The sequence below is a fragment of the Phyllostomus discolor genome, chromosome 11 (assembly GCF_004126475.2).
Source record: "Phyllostomus discolor isolate MPI-MPIP mPhyDis1 chromosome 11, mPhyDis1.pri.v3, whole genome shotgun sequence".
Taxonomy (NCBI): Eukaryota; Metazoa; Chordata; class Mammalia; order Chiroptera; family Phyllostomidae; genus Phyllostomus; species Phyllostomus discolor.
In genome coordinates this window covers 66,090,535-66,104,439 of record NC_040913.2, presented here as the reverse complement: position 1 = coordinate 66,104,439, position 13,905 = coordinate 66,090,535, and positions in this window count along the sequence as shown.

Sequence of the window (13,905 nt, the reverse complement as noted above, 5' to 3'; positions counted from 1 at the left end):
TTTATTACCCTCCACCCTCCACCCCTCCTCCCACCCACATTCCTTCCCGCTTAGTTCATGTACATGGGTCATACATGTAAGTTCTTTGGTTTCTCCATATCCTATACTATTCTTAACCCTTTCTCTCTATTTTGTAACTATTATTTATGTTTCTCATTCCCTGCACTGTTTCCCCAATTCTCCTCCCCTCCTCTCCTTGCTGATAACCCTCCATGTGATCTCCATTTCTGTGATTCTGTTCCTGTTCTAGTTGTTTGCTTAGTTTTTGTTGTTGTTGTTGTTGTTATTTGTGTGTTTTTTTAGGTTCGGTTGTTGATAGTTGTGAGTTATCATTTTACTGTTCATATTCTTCATCATCTTTGATCATATTGATCATCATTTTTTTATTGGATAAGTCCCTTTAACATTTCACATAATAAGTCTTGGTGATGATGAACTCCTTTAACTTGGCCTTATTTGGGAAGCACTTTATCTGCCCTTCCATTCTAAATGATAGCTTTGCTGGATGGAGTAATCTTGGTTGTAGCTCCTTGCTTCTCATGACTTCGGATACTTCTTATCAGTCCCTTCTCCCTGCAAAGTTTCTTTTGAGAAATCAGCTGATATGGGAACTCCTTTGTAGGTAACTCTCTGCCTTTCTCTTGTTGCTTTTAAGATTCTCTCCTTATCTTTCATCTTGGATAATGTAATTATGATGTGCCTTGGTGTATGCGTCCTTGGGTCCAACTTCTTTGGGACTCTCTGAGTTTCCTGGACTTCCTGGAGATCTATTTCCTTTTTCAGATTGGGGAAGTTCTCTTTCATTATTTTTTCAAATAAGTTTTCAATTTCTTGTGTTCCTCTTCTCCTTCTGGCACCCCTATGATTCGAATGTTGGAACGTTTGAAGTTGTCCTGGAGGTTCCTAAGACTCTCTTCATTCTTTTTTTTTTTTTTTTTTTTTTTGCATTCTTTTTTCTTCATTCTATTCTGGTTGAATATTCATTTCTTCCTTCTGGTCCAAATCATTGATTTGAGTCCTGGTTTCCTTCTTGTCATTGTTGGTTACCTGTATATTTTTCTTTATTTCACTTTGCATATCTTTCACTTTTTCCTCTATTTTGCAACCATACTCAAACATTTCTGTGAGCATCCTGAAAACCAGTGTTTTGTACTCTGCGTTTGATAGGTTGGCTATCTCTTTATTGCTTGGTTGTATTTCTTTTCTGGAGCTTTGATATGTTCTTTCATTTGGGCCATTTTTTTGGTCTTGGTATGCCTATTACATAGTAAGGGGTAGAGCCTAAGGTATTGGCCAGGGTAGGGGCAGCCCATGTTGCTGCATTGTGGTGCTTTATGTGGGGGAGGGTCTGAGAGGGAACAATGACACTTGCTTGGCTCTCGCCCCATTTCCAGTCACTTCTCCCACTTTCCAAAAGCAACTGGCATCATTCTGGCTGCTGCCCTAGTGCTGATACCAGAGTTTGTGTACATTCTAGGACCCTGTGGGCCCTTTAAATGGACTGTCCTGAGAGGCCAGCAGTTTCTTCCAATTCCCCAATCCCCACTGGTTTTTACAGCTAGAGGTTATGAGGCTTTATTTTCCTGTCACTGGAGCCCTGAGCTGCATGGTCTGGCCAGGGGCTGGGATTGCTTACTCCCCAGTTGTCCCTCCCAGTTTTTATCTACTGCATGTGAATGTGAGACTACCCGTTCTGCCATCTACTATGCTCCCCTTCTACCTGCCTGGATGAATGTTCCTTCTTTAAATCCTTGGTTGTTGAACTTCCATACAATTCAGTTTTCTTGCAGTTCTGGTTGTTTTCTTTTTAAGATTGGTTGTTATCCTTCTTATGGTTGTGTGAGGAGGCAAAGCATGTCTACCTATGTCTTCATCTTGCCCAGAAGACCTTGCAAACTACATCTTTGAGATGATTCAAAATGGCATGTTTTTGTATGTTAGAACCTTGCCTGTACTAGGTGCTATTTGTTTAGTGACCAAATCTAGATGATAAGTGTGTTATGGATGCCATCTCTGAAAATACTCACTCCACAAACACTAATAAATTAATGATGTAAAAACAAAGATACTTGATCCCAGCTGAGTATTTTCCTCTTTTTTTTATTGGCAGAATGCATCTCACAAGTAAACTTGTTATTAGAGTTCTGGATCAGTAGTCCTATTTTCCCTTATAAATAATTTATAATAAGAATTGTATTCAAAGGCTCTAAAACATGCATTCTCCTTTGGAGATTATTGGAATTCTCTCAGATAATAATATAGGATAAATACATATTGGCTTACAGAGTTCATTTTATGAAAATTAGATTTGGAGGCATTTAAGAAGGAAATCAAAGAGAAGTGTTTGATGTCAGAAACTTTGTTTAATCTACTTCCTCAGCACTGAATTAGAAAACTAACTCTTAATTGTGAGAAATCTAATTTTTTCGGATAGCCATTTGCTCATTAAAGTACTAAATTTTTTGTACTTCAAACTAAAAGTCTCTGCTCATGTGTGTGAAGAGTCTTTTCATCTCTATGGAAGTTATACTCACTTTCTTTTCCCTGCATCATATGGATAAAATCTTTTCCATTGAAAAGGGAAATGGTGCACTGACTGGTGTGGCTCAGTTGGTTGGGCAAACCAATTGTCTGGCAAAGTGAAAAGTCACAGGTTTGGCTCCTGGGCACATGCCTGGGTTGCAGTTTCAGTCCCTGGTTAGGGCACATGCAATCAACATTTCTCTCCCTTTCTTCCTCCCCCTCTCCCTGCTCTCTAAAAATATATAAATAAAATTTAAAAAAGGAAGAAAAGGGAAATGGTGAGGTCATAAGTAACTTTAAACCATAATAGCAAATTAAAACCAACCACTACTGGCATTGGAACATTTCATCATTTGAAATAAAAACTTCACCAATCAGAAACTTTCCCATGAGCATTCACTCTTATCTGAAACTGTGAATTCAGGGGTAGAGATGAGAAAAAGCAGGGAATCAGTAGATCTAAACCCCTTTTCCATGCCTAAATATCCAACCTCTAATGTACATCTTAGTTAAGCTCAGGAAAATTGATTTCACCTCATGTATTTTGAATTTGCAGAATTCTACTTTTACGTGCTATCTCTCCTTATATATGTTCATTTAACTGTGCTCAAAGTTTAGTGTTCTGCAAAATAGTGCCACTTGATGCTGGCACAAGAAAGAGGCTGAGAACTAAAGCTAGCTCTGCTTTTGTATAAGGAATAAATATGGGAAGCAAAGCAAAAAGTATTGTTGTGAGACAAAGCAGCAAATATTCAAGACCCCTCAAAAGAGAAAAACTCCAGTATGATTGCAATGAAAAACCTTAAAATGGATTATAAACCAAAGAAAGATAACCACTGAGATATTCTCTAGAGTTCTATAAGGGATCCTTATTAGAAGTTATATTATTGTCTTATTAATCAGAAGTCTTTTGATATAATAGTATGAGCGTAGGGGATTTCTGATTAAACTTGGTGATTTGAACAAATGTATTTTTCCTTCTTGTAGCCCTACTAATATGAGAATTAAGTAATAAGAAAGGAGAAGAGATAGCAGTAGCCTGTGAAAAACATTAAACTTTTGGAGAAAGGAAATGAAAAGGAGGTGCGAATGGACTTGAGAAGCCAAAAACCAGTGCTTAAAGTGAGTGGTGTCCTAAGAAACAAGCTAATAAATCTTCCTACAGAATCATCAAATGGCTCAGAAACTAAAATTCCAGGTTTTTGTAAAGTCTGGTGACATAATGGGGCTAAAATAGATTGTTCGATGTCCATGTAGAGAGCTGTTGGACTAGGAAGCCCTCTCCCCCATTGCATCGCACCCAGTTACTATACCTCCTCCATCATACAGATGTATTTGCAGAAAGATGAACCAAAGAAACACCAGATTGTGGGACACCAAGCATAGCAGAGTACAGGGGAGAAGAGTCATATTGAAAATAGAACAATTAAATGAAAGTTTATACCTTGAATAGTGAATCCCTCAGTCCCCTTCTCCTGTTCCAAGAATGCTTGTAGGCAATTGCAAAATTTGCCTCTAGAGAAACAAAAGGATTCCAGAGAGGAGGACAACTGTAGATAACTGACATTTGGATATTCCCATAATGAAATATTCAAGTTGCAGGAAATAATAAAACCTGCTGGGTATCACATAGCCCAATCCAAAAACTTCCAATCAGCTTTTAGATGCCTCTTTTAAATGTTAACAGATAAAAAGGGTTACTAGATATTTGTAGGACCTCCAAAAAGAAAGACAGTCCAAAACTAACAGATAAAAGGGATTCAGAAAGAACAGAAGCAATCCAAGGTAAGAAGAAAGCATTTTAAAAATTTGGCAAGAAAATGTTAAATCCATGAAATAAAATCAGCACTGTATTTTTTAAAAAAATAAAACAAATACTCATACAAAGAGAGAAGAATAAGTCATGGAATAAAAAAATGTAAATGTTGAAAAATAATCAATAAAATAACTGAAAGATACATGAGAAAAACTCTCCAAGAAAGGAGAACCAAAAGACAGAAGGTAAGGGGAAAGATAGAAGTGAAAAGGTATAAAAATCAGAGGATGAAAGATATTATGTGGCCTCTAACTAATAAGAGCTCCAGAAAATGAGAACAGAAAAAAAATACAGAAAAGGAAACTATAAAGAAATAATTCATGAAATTTTATAGACTTGAAGGATATGACTTACAAGATTGAAAAAGTATACCAGCTTCATGGTACAATGAACGAAAAATGATTCATGTCAATACACATCACCACTCAATTTCAAAAATCAGGAATAGAGAGAGAAGACAAAAGCAAACAGAAGATAAAATAACTCACATAGAAAGACTATAGAACAAGCTTTTTAAAAAAGAGACAAACAAAAATAGGTCAAATATAAAGGATCAGAAATCAAAGAGCATGGACTGTCTATAGCTAACATCATACTTAATGAGGAAATGCTGAAAGATTTCCCCTAAGATCCATAATAGGACAAGAATGCCTACTCTCACTGCATCTGTTTACCACTGTACTGGGAGCTCTAGCTAGTACAGTAAAATAAGAAAAAAAATCCAGATTAAAAAGGAAGAAGTTAAAATGTACTTATTTGCTGATGATAGGATAGTCTTTGTCAAACATCTTACAAAAGTTACTGAAAAAAAAAACCACTTATCTCAAACTACATACAAAAGTTAATTTGCGATGTATCCCAGACCTAAACATGAGAGCTACAAGTAGAATGTAAGAGCATTATTTAATAGAAATTTCTGTGATGATGGAAATATTCTTTGTACTGTCCAAGATAATACCCACTAGACACATGTGCCAAATGAGCACTTGAAATGTGGTCAGTGTGGTTGAGAAACTCTAAATTTTAATTTGACATGAATTAATGTTAAATTTAAACAGCCATATGTAGCTAGCACCTATTACATGGGCATCACATTTCTAGAAGAAGTCCCAGGAGAAAATCTTAGCAACCTTGAATTTGAGAAAAATTGCAAAAATTTCTTAAATTCAATATAAAGTGCATGAGCTATAGCAGAAAAATGATACCAATAAATCGGACCTCATCAAAATTAAAACTTTTAAAAAGACAGTGTTAAGCAGATGAAAAGGCAAGCCACAGATTGAAAATATTTGCCAAACAACTGACTTGTATACCCAATATATATCAATAACTCTAAAAACACAATATTACAAAAAATAATAAATATGAGAAGACATTTCTCTAAAGAAGATATACAGGTGGATAGCTAATAAGCACATGAAAAGATGCTCAATGTGATTCGTCATTAGGGAAAAGCAAATTAAAACTACAATGAGATACTATTGCACACTCAATAGTATGGCTAAAATTATAAAGCAAATGTTGGTGTGGATGTGTAGTAACTGAAACTCTCATACACTGCTGGTGGGAATGTAATATAGTATACACACTTTGAAAAACAGTTCTGCAATTTCTGAAATATTTAAACATATACCTACCATATGATATGGCCATTCCACTCCTAGGTATTTAGCCTAGAGAAATGAAAACACATGTGCATACAAGGGCTTGTACATAAAACAATGATAGCCAAAAACTGGAAACAAATGCCAATCAAGAGGTGAATAAACAAATTATAGTATATTCATACAGTGCAACGCTACTTAGCAATAAAAGGAGAAACCTACTGATATATGCTATAACATAGATGAATCTTGAAACAATTGCACTGAGTGGAAAAAGCTAGATAAAAGAATATATGTTATACATTTCCATTTATATAAAATTATAGAAAATGCAAACAAAACTATAGTGACAAAAAGCAGATTAGTAGTTACCTATGGGCAGAGAGGGCAAGAGTTTGCAAAGAGGATAAGAAAACTTTTGGGGGTGATGGATATGCTTATTATCAGAACCATGGTTATATACATTTGTCAAAGGAATTGAATTGTATACTTTATATATGTATAGTTTGTTGCATATAAAGTATCCCTCAGTAAACTACTTTTTTATAAAAATGTAGTATAGACCACTCAAAAGCAACATAGTGAGTTAGAAGACAAAAGTCTCAAAGGTAGGATATTCTTTACCTAGAATCCTATACCTAGCTAAACTACCACTTCAGTGTTGTACAGCCTACTTATCAAAACAAGGGAGTAAAGCAAGCAAGAGGAAAAATACAAGATCCAGAAAATGGGAGAGTTACATGGAATAAAGAGAAAGTGAAGAGAGACGATGACTACGTGTAACTCTTCAGAGAAGCCCATCCAGTTTGGGGCATGTGGACAGAGAACTCTAGTAGGAATGGCTCCAGGAAGATACTGAATTCACAACTACTGATGTGTTCAATATTTCAGCAAATAATATCAGTATTTATAACACTGATATAGACTATGGAAATATTTGTTATGGGAGCAGGAAAACCTAAGACAGCAAACCACAGCGCTCACAAAACAAGACCATTAATGCCCTCACTGGTGTGGCTCAGTTGGTTGGGTGTCATCCTGCAAACCAAAAGATCACAGCTTCAATTCCCCGTCCAAGGCACATGCCTGGACTGTGGTTTCAGTTCCCTGGAGAGGGTGCATATGAGAGGCAACTGATCAATGTTTCTCTCCCTCTCTTTCTCCCTCCCTTCCTCTCTCTCTAAAAATAAATAAATAAAATCTTTTCAAAACCAAGGCTATTAATAACTTCAGGGAAAACAAAGGTTTGCAAAAAGTGACATATACTCACTCATAGGTACCACTAGGCTCAGCCACGAACAGTACTGCCATGTTCAGACTAAGGTGTACACTGAATATTGATTTAACAAAGAACAGTGATATACCTACTTTGGGAAAGAGGGGAGTTGGGAAGAATGTAAAAGAACATAAAAGCTTTATAGTCCCTGATGGGTAAAGCCTAAATATCTAAAATTAATAAACCAGGAATGAGAAATATGCAATTTTCATTCAGAAATGTGGAAATGAATAGAGAGGAAAATAGACAAAAGGTCATAACAAGTTACTGCTGGGGAATGGGACTGAGAGGTGAGGATGGATGAAACAAGGGGCGAGGGGACATTTTCCTTATAAACCTTAAATACTGTTTCCTGAAGCAAATATCCAGCAAAACTGTAGAGAGTGTATACATATCAGTGATTTCCTAGGGGCTAGGAAGGGAGGGAGGATGAAGAGGTGGGACACATGGTATATTTAGGGCAATGAAACGACTCTGTGTGATACTACAATAGTGGATACAGGGTATTATGCGTTTGTCCAAACTCATAGAATGTATAACACCAAGAGAGTGAACCCTGATGTAAAGTGTGGATTCTGGGTGAAAATAATGTGTCTGTGCAGGTTCATTGATTGTTATGAATGTTCCACTCTGGAGGGGATGTTGGTAGTGAAGGAGTTTGGAGAGATGGATAAGGGCATGAAAGTACAAGGAAATCTCTGTACTTTCTACTCAGTAGTGCTGTGAACTATTGAGTTCACAAAACTGCTCTAAAATAAAGTCCAGTAAAATATTCATACATATTACATTAATTATAAGCATTAGAATCTGTCAGTTCTAGATTTTAATCCTGAAGTTTTCACTCGTTAATGATATGCCCCCTGGTATATTCCTTAACCTCTCAGTTTCTATAAAAAGGAGGAATCATTATACTTATACTTTGGATGTGTAGTAAAGGTTAAATGAGATCATATATATAAACTATGATCGTGCTCAATCTCTTTATATGTCCTAGTCTTCTCAAAGAGATAAAGATGAATTGCAAAGATGCATTTAATATAGCAAAATAAATTGAATTAAAAATAAGTAAGAAAAATAAAGCCAAGTCTGGCACCCAGGAGTGTTCAGTTTTCCTTTTGCAGTTAATGCAAGAAGTTCAGGACAAATTTCATGAGTCATGTGCTCACTGTGTGTTTCCTTAGTGTGGCTGCAATGAGTCTTCTCTGTTTTCCTGCAGCTTCTGTCTACTGTGCTGTTATACAGATGGTTGGATCAGGGTAGACTCCAAGCCAGTCTGAGGGTCCTGACTAGTTTTATTAAAAAGCCCTATTCACACATTGGTTTAGGGCATAGTTGCACATAGAATATTCGAAAGACCACAAAGAACTAAACTATTAATTTTCTAGTAGGACCCTCAGAACGGGCAGTGTTTATTACTAGGTAAGGGTCTTTATTAGTGTCATAATTTACAAAGCAAATGTTTTGGCTTGAATGCTGTTCCCCAAGAAGATGTTGAAGTCCTAACCCCATTACGTAATTTTTTTTTTGGAAATGGAATCTTTGAAGATAATCAAGTTAAGATGAGGGCAGTAGAGTAGACTCCAATGTAGTATTACTGGTGTCCATATAAAAAGGGTAAATTTGGACATAAACATACACAGGGAAAACACTACATGAAGATGATGGCAGAGACTGGGTGATGCTTCTACAAGCCAAGGACTGTCTACTGCTTGCAAACACCCAAAGCCTGGGCAGAGCCTGGAATAGATTCTCCCTCACAGCCTCAGGGGGAACCAGCCCGATGACACCTTGATCTCACACTTCTGGGATCCAGAACTGTGAGAAAACAAACTTCTCTTGTTTTAAGTCATCCAGTCTGTGGCATTTTGTGATGGAGTCTACCAGGAAACTACTACAACAAGGGACTACTTAATATACACGGGCAGGATAAAAAGTCTCCTTAAAAGAATTCTGCACAGACATAGGTAGAGGATGTGATCCTTACTGTTTGTTTCCAATCTTTGACCCAGGCCTTCACTTTGCAACAATGCATAACACACGACACCTCTCTGAAGAAGGGTGGCTTCTCTGCCGGATTCCTTGGCACATAGGTTTACATGCCAGTGTTTTCCCAGCTCTAATTCTTTCTGAGTTGCATGCGTTCGTATTTCATTATGTCAGTCTGAGTAAGTTATTAATGTAAAAACTTCCTTCTTATTTAAAAATCAGGCATTTATATTAGTCTTTCAAAATGAGAATACTACCAAAAGTGTATTCTCGGTTTTTTTAAAAATGTGAAATTTGGGTAACAAGCTAAACTATCAAATTACTAAGGGAAATTACGTTAAACTCTTAAAATAATCAAACATTTACTTTATCACCCAAAAGAACTACATCACCTGTAGTAACTATTTGCAGAAAAATGGGATTATATTTAAAGTCACAGCTTAAATTTAATAATGCTATTGTACTGACATAATATAAACAAAACAGATAATTTTTAAATCAATCTGTAAGCTACAAGTTCAATATCAATTTTAATCATATACATGTTACCATACCCTTAGTGTCCCAGTAAACTTTTTACAGTGCTCCAGGTCAAAAGAAATATCTAATAGTTCTGTTTCTTAAGTAGCTATGTCTAAACAACTATATAAATGGGCAACCCCCCAAATCAGGAATTATATTCTGGAGAGCAGGCCCCTTTTAATGCAGGCTTCCCCCACTAAGTTGTTCTAGGAACACATCTGTATCCGTGTACCAGATGGCATTGTTGTGAGAGGCTGTGTTTGGCTTCAGTGAATTTTTTTGAAGCCTCTTTCAATGTGTTTGCCCATTTCACTATGGGTGATTTACAGCACACCTGCTCACACTATGCTGAGTGTTCAGCAGTTTTTGACCAAAAATGACAACACCCCTGTGTCACCTCCCTATTCACAGGATCTTGCCCTGAGTGACTTTTTTTGGTTTTCCTAGGTGAAAAAAAAAGTCCTCAAAAGGGAAATGTTTTGCCAATGTGAAGAGGTGAAATTAAAAACAGCAGAAACACTAAAAGGCATCAAAATTGACAAGCTTAAAAACTGTTTTGAGCAGTGGAAAAAATGTCTCGATAGGTATATTGCATCAAGTGGAGAGTACATTGAAGGTGACAGATGTTTAAACATGTAAGAATAAATATACAATTGTTTTATAAATAAATTCAAAATTTGGAATATATATATCCTAGTAACTGAGCATAATTTAGAAAGATCATAGAAAGTGAATGGAAAAAGAATTCCTTCACTCCATTCCCAGACCAGCCCACATGCCCAATCGATGGCTTGTGTGCAGTGCTGAGCACCGCACAGCTTCTGCAGCCATGCGCCAAGACTGGACCCCAACGGCTCAGTTCCTAGTCCACATCACTCCTCCCACAGGAACTGACTTTGACACAGCAACTGCCAAAAAACCAGTTTCACAAAGATATGATGGCATCGAGAGGGACTTAGCCACAAGTGAATGTTGAGATCTCGAACTATGTGTCTTGAAGTACAGCTCACATGGTATCTGAACAAATGTCTATCATTGTGTTTCCCTCAAAATTTCAAAATATCCTAAGCTATCCTTCTGGGTTTTGAGGGGCCCTGGGGTGCCTTATCTCACAGTTTTGGAAACTATAGGAACAGGGGACAAAGTTGAAACAGTTCATTTGGCACTGCCCTGTCACCCAAAGTGTCCATTAGCTGTACTTTGCACAGTTCTGACACCCATCATTCTAATGATACGAAATAAATTTCCAGTTTTGTACTTTTCAACATATAAGCAAGTTACACAATCTAATTCATGAACAACAAGGAGTATTCCAAAGAAGGATAATAAAGGAGGCATCTGAAGACACCCATAGCTGGGACTAGTTGTCAACCTAGTTCCACATCAAGGTCACTGCCTTAAGATTTATCTCCCATAAGTTCCCTCCTAGACTTCTTGATAGTTCTATGATTACAGTCGGAAGAGGTAAATTCCCACCCTGCAGCTCCTCATACCCCCCCCCCCCCCCCCGCCCGCCATGGTTCTAATTTTGTGTCTAAGAGAGTGGCTGCCTTTTCCCTGCCTGGCTTCCTCTTTTCTGAGGCTTGAACCAGATGTCTTTTCCCTTACAGTTTTGAGAGGAAACCTTTTCTTGAAATAAGTGAAACCTCACCGCATGATACAATATGATACAATACACTATGATATGATACAATATAACACAACACAATAGAATAATTGTAGCACTTCACTTGATAAGCAAATAAGCATTTCTTGCACCCCACTAACGTGCCAAATTGCGTAGTAGGTCTTGGAGAATTCAGAGTGGAAAAACAAGGCCCCTGGCCTCAACAGTCGCTCAGTCTGATGTTTATGTAATACAAACATTGGCGTCCTTCACCCTTACAGAACCTCTGGTATCCAAGCGCCAAGCCGCAAGAGAAACGAGCCCAGTGACCGGCTCCTCAGGACTGGATTTTGCTTTCTGTATCTCCTTAATAACCACAAGAACGACAGCCATGAGAACACTACTGCTCCCACTGTTTTGTGCTGTGCCAAGGATTGTACTAAGGCCCTGAGATGCTTTCTCTTCTTGGCACCGTTAGGTGAGGTTAACTCGGAAGAGGGGGCGGGGCTACCCTGCACCTAGGAGTGTGGGCGGGGCTTCCAGGGGTGAGGCAATCATCAGCCCTTGTGTCTACCGGTTCCTTGATCTTCAGCTCCTTACCAGTGAGCTAAGGTCCTTGCCTCTGCCCTGTTGTACCGGTTGAATTAGTAAATATTTGGCAGGTGCCTGGAACTGTGTTGATGTTTGATAACGAAATTTTTTAAAAATAAAATCGAGCCAGAGTTTCTGTTCTCCAGGAGGCTTGTGTGTGGAGTTCACATGTGCTGTCTGCCCAGGGGCACATCTACTCCTTTAGAATACTATTTTAGCAAGGGAAAGCTTTCACCTATGTGAAGCTGAGGACAGTCAAGGTTCCCAGCAGGCACTGCAAGAGGAGGCATGAAGGCTAACCCTTTGGTGGTTGTTAAGTTTTAAAAAAAAAATCCTAAAGTGAAGACTTCACCTTAAAATGTTCTTGTAAATCTTCTATTTTCCTCAAACCTAATTTAATAGAATCAAAACTGCTTCAAATTCGGTTAACACTTAAACTGTTCAAATTAGATTGAACTTGTAGCTTATAGGTTGATTTAAAATGACCTATTTTTAATGCAAATGCATGATTAAATTTGAGCTGTGACTTTAAATACAATTTTAGTTTTCTGCAAATAGGTACTACAGGTTATAAATTCATTTTGGGTAATAAAGTATGGTTTAATTATTTTAAGCTTTTTATGTAATTTCCCTTAGTAAGTACATAATTTAGTTTGTTATCCAAATTTTATAGTATTTTAAAATTGAGGATATATTTCTAGCAGTATTCTCAGTTTGAAAGACTAATATAAATGATTTATTTGTATATCTTTAAATAAACAAGAAAGGTTTTACATTAACATCTTACTGAGATTAACATAATCAGATTTAAATCCATGCAACTCAGAGAGAATTGCAGACCGTGAAATACAAACATGCACACTGATATGCCAAGGAACTGCTAAAATGTGTTCATTACCTTTTTGTCTTTCTTAGTTGTAAAAGCTGCCAGCACCAGAATTTCTACCACCTTTCTAAAAAGATGCTTTGCCTATTGGTTTTGACCATGAGTGAGGCAGCTTCAGGACTCGCCTTGAATTTTCTGTCTGCATTTCATTTCATTAACACTACTGTAAACAGTTTTGTCCCAGTGCATTCTTTCTTTGTTTCTGAGTGCAAGATTTTCTTTTCTCTGTGTAAATCATATGGTGACAAATGCCTATAGTTCTGGATGCTGTGGGCAATATACGAGGGACATGCATGTGATAATAACAGCAGCAATGGGATTTATAATATAATAATCAAAACAAGAATTTAAGAAACTCTGCCTTTATCACTATTCATGGTACCTGATTATTTGGATTGACATTCTTATCCATTAAAATTATGAATGATTTAGTTGATGTAGACAATGTCATTTTTTTTCCAGAAAGCTTTAGTTAAAATGCATAGATTATCAAATTTCTTGAATGATGCCTTGTGTCCTGAAACTAACTAAAAGCCATATTAGAATTATATTATCAGCTGAATTTGATTCTTTATATAGAACATTTTCTTTCATATCCTATTTAAAACTTATCTGCTCACATGCTACTCAAATAGATACTGCCTTCTTCCATGACCACACCTTAATCTAGATTTGTATCTATAAATATAATGAATGTTGTTTCTATTATGATTGGCAGTAAAAGTAACATCCATAATGTGGAATTGTGTGCTTTCTAGATAGAATATTGCTGGTACATATTAGCTTATTCTTTTTAAAAAGATTTTATTTATTTATTTTTAGAGAGATGGGAAGGGACGGAGAAAGAGAGGAAGAGAAACAATGATGTATGAGAGATACATCAATCAGCCAGCAACCCAGGCATGTGCCCTGACTGGGAATTGAACCAGTGACCTTCCAGTTTGCAGGCTGGCACTCAATCCACTGAGCCACACCAGGCAGGGCAAAATTAGTTTATTCTGTTTAAAATGGTAGCCACCTGTATTTGCACAACCTCTTCCTCTTAAACACATTTAAAGTACTTAGTACACTGAGGGTTTTTTTTTATGAGATACT